General features: G+C 41.8%; 1 pseudogene; it reads right to left on the minus strand.

The window, feature by feature from the left end:
* Positions 1 to 5,669: 5,669 nt before the first annotated feature.
* Positions 5,670 to 6,137, minus strand: LOC102868982 (annotated as a pseudogene).
* Positions 6,138 to 6,487: the final 350 nt, after the last annotated feature.

Genomic DNA, 6,487 nt, shown 5'->3' on the forward strand with positions numbered 1-6,487 from the left:
ATCAATCCATCTCATAGAGGGTCTTCCCCTCCTGCGTTGTCCCTCCACCCTCCCAAGCATGATGTCCCTCTCCAAGGACCCGTCCTTCCTGGCAACATGTCCAATGTATGTCAGACGAAGCCCCAGAATCCTTGCCTCCAAGGAGCTATAGATGAGGGAAATAAATGTTGTCCTTCTGAGTTTATTTTTTGGTCATTATTTCTTTTTCTGCTTTTCTGTTGCTATAGAATCTGCTAGTATGTGAGTCTATTGCACATAAATGACATTTGACTTATGTAGTACATATAACACAAAAGCTCCCACAGACATCTGGACCTGTGTTGACACATTTTCTAATTGTTAAGAAAGCATGCTGATAAAAGTTTGAAGACCTCATAGTCTATGTTGACAAAAAAATTAATAATGAACAATATTGTTAAAACTTGGCAAATTTTAGTGTAATCTTTCAGTTTGATCAATTTAAGTCAGGAAACCTAGACAGATAGATCCGAAGTCTAAGGAGAGTCCTGGGCCTCAAGGAGAGAAAAATACATCAAGTGTTTTGGAAGAAGTCTTATTACCGGAGGAGAACGGTGTTTCTACAAGGACACTGGAGAGTGTCTGGGAGCCCGGGAAAAGCCACTGGGCTTCCAGAACACAAAGCTGAGTGATTGTGGAACGATACCAGGAGTTTAAGAGAGAAACCAGAGAGGCCTGGGGCTAATTTTGGCTGGTTTATTTTTTCCCCCATTTGTTTATTTGCTACAAGTCAGATTTTGGAGCAATTAGCAAAATATCATGCAAATATTCCCAGTGTGACTACACATGAATAACTTTAATTCTGTTGAACATTTGCCTTGTTGCTACAAAATACATCTGCTATTTGCATTAACTTAATCTGTTAAGATATTGTGAACTGAAACCACAGACTTTCAGAGACATTTAGGAAGCAACTTTCCATTTTTATTAGACACTTCTGACTAGCAAAATCTGCTTTTGTGATCACATGACCCCACCCCAGGAGCACCTCTTTTCCCAGGGCGGCTTCACACAATGTACAAAGAAGCATAACGGAGCATCTTCTCAAGGAAATGTTGACGGAGCAGGAGGGATGCTTATCAGTAATAGAAGTCAGCAGAAATAATTAAAGAAAATGCTGTTAACACACGGGCATGCACTCTGTGGATTTGAGCGAGGGAGGGCACAAAGTGAACTCTTGTCACATGCAAGATGCTTTGTTTTGCTCTTCACAAAATACATAGCCTGGTAAACTCATGACCATTCCACATTATAGGTTTATAGCTATCAAATCACCTACGTTAGAGAATAAAGAACAAAGCCTCATATATTCACTTAACAAATTCTCTCCTAACATCTGCTGTATACTCAGCACTGCTAGGTATAAAAAGGTGAAGAGGAAAAACAAGAAAGGTCATTAGAAGCTGTGCTGAAATCACAAAGGTATATGGTTCGAAACCACCAGCTGCTCCACCAAGAAGGATGGGCAATCTCCTCTTGTGTGATTTACTGCTGCTCCATGGGACGGTCAGGCATGAGTTGGTTCTGACTAGCTGGCACATAACAACAACAACAACAACAACAGCAGCAGCAGCAACTCTATGCCTAGCACTGTGAGATATAAAAACCTTAAAGAGAAAAAAAAGAAGAAAGAGAAAAAAAAGCAGTTTACCTTCTCGGCGGAAGATTCAGGCATATTAAAAATAAACAGATGAAAAAGACAGTTACTGATTGTTAATGTTGTTTTTTGCTGTCCAGTTGGAACTGACTCGTAGCGGGCCCTCCAGTGGCTTTCCAGAGGCTGTAAAGTATATAGGAGATTCATTGCTCATCTTTCTCTCGCAGAGCAGTTGGTGGATTTGAACCACCTTGCTTTGGCTTGACAATGCAGTTCCTTACTCAGTAGGCCACCAGAGTTCCCTATTTTTTGTGTACAGATGAAAAAAGACAGTGTAATGTTAGTGCAAATATTTAAGGGAGACTTCCCTGATAACCTACTGGTACCAGGTGGTGCCTTAAATTAGGGTAGAAACAATGGCAATGGAAAAGGGTGGCAGGATGGGGTATACAGCAAATAAAACACTGATAGTTAGGATGGAGGAAAGACTAAAAGGAATGAAAGAATGATGACTAATTCTTTTGTTTCAGTAAATAGTGGATGTTGTTGCCACGTGCCATTGAGTCAGAACCAACCCATAGCTGACCCTCCAGTGGATTTTCAGAGACAGTTAATTGCAAAGGGGGAGACGGCTCATTCTTCTCCCTTGGAGCAGCTGGTGGCTTCAAACTGCCTGCCTTTGGGATTGCAGCACAGCTTCTTGCCACTGGGCGCTCCCAGAGCTCCCTAAGTAGTACATGTAGGTGGTATTTGCTGAGATGCCACTATCTAGAGGTGTGTGGTGTGGGAGAAATCAAGATTCCTCTTTGGGGAATTTACATTTGAGATGCCTGTGTAACACCCAAGTGTCATTACATTATTGTGGTGGAGAGCTCAAATTCTGCAGGGAGACAGCCTGGAATTAAATCCTGCACCCACCATTTACCAACTCTGTTAGTATGAACTGATCACTTAAGTTTCTCAGCGATAGAATAAAGATGATAATAAAACATCTACCATAAATGATGTGTGTAAAATTGTTGTCGTTAGGTGTTCTCAAATTGAGTGTAAGTAACTCATAGCATCCCTATGAACATCTGAACCTTGTCCTATCCTGTGCCGTCATTTTCATCTCTGACACACTTGAGCCCACTGCTGCAATCACTGTCAGTCCATCTCATTGGGGATCTTCCTCTCTTTCTCTGATCCTCCACCTTTCCAAGCATGATGTTCCTTCCTAAGGAATAGCCTTTCCTAACAACATTCCCAAAGTATGAGAGATGAAGCTTCACCATCTTTGCCTACAAGGAGCACCAGATCTGGCTGCACTATTTCCAAGACATATCTGTTTGTTCTTTTAGCAATCCATGGAATATCTAGTACTTTCCTCCAACACCACAACTCAAAGACATCATTTCTTTTTCTGTCATCTTTACTCATTGGTCCAGCTCTCAGATGCACAGCAAGTGACTGAAAAGACCGTGCCCCGAATCAGGTACACCTTGGTCTTCAAACTGACATGATTTCTCTTCAGTATTTTGGAGAGGTCCCTGATAGCAGACTTGCCCAATGCAGTACGTCTCCTGATCCCCTGACGACTGGTGCCAAGGGTGTTGATGTTTGATCCAAGGAAGAGGAAACCATTGACGTCTTCAATCATTTCTCCATCCATTGCCAAGGGTGTTGATGTTTGATCCAAGGAAGAGGAAACCATTGACGTCTTCAATCATTTCTCCATCCATCATGATGTTGCCTAATGGCTCAGTGTTGAGAACCTTTGTTTCCTTGATCTTGAGATGTAATCCACATTAAAGGCTGTAGTCTTTGATCTTCTGCAGCAAGCATTTCAAGTCCTCCTCACTTTCATCGAGCAAGGTTGTGTCATCTGCGTAATTTAGGTTGTTGATGAATCTTACTCTAATCCTGTTGCCACATTCCTCTTCATAGAGTCCACCTTCACAAATTATTTTCTCAGCATTCAGAATGAGTAAGTATGGAGCGAGGATACAGCCCTGATGCACACTTTTCCTGATTTTAAACAGGAAAGAGTCTCTTGCTATGTTCAAACAGCACTGATTTAAATTTAGGTTTCACATGAACACAATTAAGTGCTCTGGGATTCCCATTCTTCTCAACATTTGCCATAATTTGACATAATTCACACAGTAAAATAGCTTTGCATAGTCAATAAAACACAAATAGGAATACTTCTGGTATTGTCTGCTTTCAGCCAGAATCTATCTGACCTAAACAATGATACCAAAGAAGCCACTGCTTCTTCTAAACACAGCTTGAATGTCTGGAAATTTCTTGTCAATATAGTGTTTTAGATGTTTTTGTATGATCTGCAGCACTATTTTGGTTGTATGTGATGTTAATGATATTGTTTAATAATTTCCTGGTTCTGTTGGATCACCTTACTTAGAATGGGAACGAATATGGATTTCTTCCAATCAGTTGGCCAGACACCTTCCAAATTTCCTGGCATAGACTGGTGAGTACATCCAGGTTTATACGTGTTAGTTGAAACATGTCAATTGATATTCCATCAATTCCCGGGGCCTTGGCTTATTCCATTGCCTTCAATGCAGCTTGAATTTCTTCCTTTGTTACTTTATTACTGTTGACCCTTGTTCATGTGACACTGAATGTTTCTCAGGGTCAATCAATTCTTTTTGGTGCAGTGACCCTGCATATTCCTTCCATCTTCTTTTGATATGTCATTGATCGTTTTAATATTTTGCCCTTAGCATCCTTCAGTGGAGAGGAGATTGAAACTGTTAACAGCTTCATCTTGCTTTGATCCACAATTAACACCCTTAGTATGAGCAGTCAGGAAATAAGGAGACACATTGCAATGGGAAAATCTGCAGTTAGGGACCTTTCCAAATGATTGAGAAGTAGTGATTTCAGTTTGAGAAATAAAGTGCATATGATTCAGGCCATGGTCTGTCCAATTACTTCCTATATATCCAAGGCCTGGACCATGAATAAGAATGACAGAAAAAGAATTGATGCCTTTGAGCATCAATTTGAGTGCTGGAGAAGAGAACTGAACATTCCACGGATGGCCAAGGAAAGAAAAATATGTCTTGGAGAGGTTGTAGCCAGAGTGCTTTTTGGAGGCAAAAATGACGAGGCTTGGACATATTGCTAGGAGGTGCTGTTCCTTGAAGAGGGACATGATGTTGGGAAGGGTAGAGAGTCAGCAAAGGAGAGGAAGACTTTTCATCAAGTGGATTGACAAGGTGACTGCTGCAATGGACTCTTGTGTTTCAGAAAGTGTGAGGATGGCACAGGACAGGACCAGTTTCAGATTTTTTGTTCATAGGGTCACAATGGGTCGTACTTGACTTGATGGCACCTAACAACAACAACAATCTTCAATATGCAACTCAAGACTTGTTCTTGAACATGGGAGAGATTTTGGGGATGATACAGGATAGGGCAAGATTCAGATCTGTTTTCAGAGTCACCAAAAGTTCTAGTAGATTTGAGAGCATCTAACAATCACAACAAGGTAATTAATGTAAAAATAAGTGTCTAGCTAATCTTTAGTTGTAAATCTACTCAGTATATATAGTACTTAATCCTAGAACTTTGACAAACCTGTTTTTATTATATACGAATCTCAAGAGAATGATAAAACTCAAAAATCTTCAAACTTAACTGCCATTGAGTTAAAATCCACTCCTCATGTAGATTTTTCTAAATTTTTACCAATATTCCACAAGATTATCATGTGTTCCCCCTTTAAAAAACAAACATACATTTTTCCATTTGCCACAGAACAAACTGGCATTAAAGACTGTTTAAAAGAACATTTCCTTTCGAAGGAGGTTGGGGAGAACACTTTCCACTGCAGAAGACCTTCCGTGTCTCCTCACACAATTAACATCACTATTCTACCATGATATAGATTCCTGTGGAAACTTGTCGGACGATTTGCCAAAACCAGGAGATGAATAATAAAGCATGTTCTAGTTAGTTACTTGGAAGCTTAGTTGACAGCTTTGGGACAGACCCATAAATTCTGGCCCCAATCTTACTAAATATCTCTGAACTACAGAACTCCTTAGCCGTTAGCTTCAGCTCCTGCCCAGTGTCTTAAACTGTACTGGGTCCATTTGGTGCCGCTTTGGTTACGGTCCCCTGGCCCCCCGACCCCCGGTGGGTGTTGGTCATCAAAGTCTGGAATGTCGTCATAGGAGTAGCCCGGGTAACCTTGGGATGCATAGTAGACGATGTGCAGGTGGTAGAACCCGGGCAGAAACACCAGGATGCCGATGATCAGGACAGGGAAGGTCGACCCCCTTTGCTGATGCAGCCTGCCAGCAGGAGGGAGCCGATGATGATGACGAGAAAGGAGCCGATCAAAACAGCACAGTGGCAAGGGCAATGGCTTTGTAAGGGATCTTAGGTGCCCTTTTCTTAAACTGAAGGTCAAAGTAGCCATCGTCTGTGGAGAGTACTTCACTTTACTACTGGGAATCCCAGCCGCCAGGTTGGTCCGAGACGGCATCATAACACGTTGACGGTCCGAGGCCGCGCCACTTGCCCTACTCAGCCACCGCGATGCTGGACACCGCATAGACCCACCCCTCCCCCCCCCCAGGCATCCCCTAAGTGTAGATTTTGAGGAAGCTGTAAATTGCACCGTAGGAGATTGCCAGTGTTTCTCCTGCAGAGCTGCTGGTGGATTAGAACCACTAGAGACGAACCAACTTTGGGTTAACAATGCAACTCCCTACAGATCAGTTGTAGTTAACAGCTACAACTCCCTATCAGCCACATTTTAGAATGAATGAAATCATTGTTTGTCTCTCTTATCAGTCAGATCAATACTCCTTTCAAACTCTGCTGTGACCAATACTTGTCTAATATGAGTAAAGT

Source organism: Elephantulus edwardii, unplaced genomic scaffold (genome assembly GCF_000299155.1).
Source record: "Elephantulus edwardii isolate Elephantulus edwardi_28Jun2011 unplaced genomic scaffold, EleEdw1.0 scaffold00011, whole genome shotgun sequence".
NCBI lineage: Eukaryota > Metazoa > Chordata > Mammalia > Macroscelidea > Macroscelididae > Elephantulus > Elephantulus edwardii.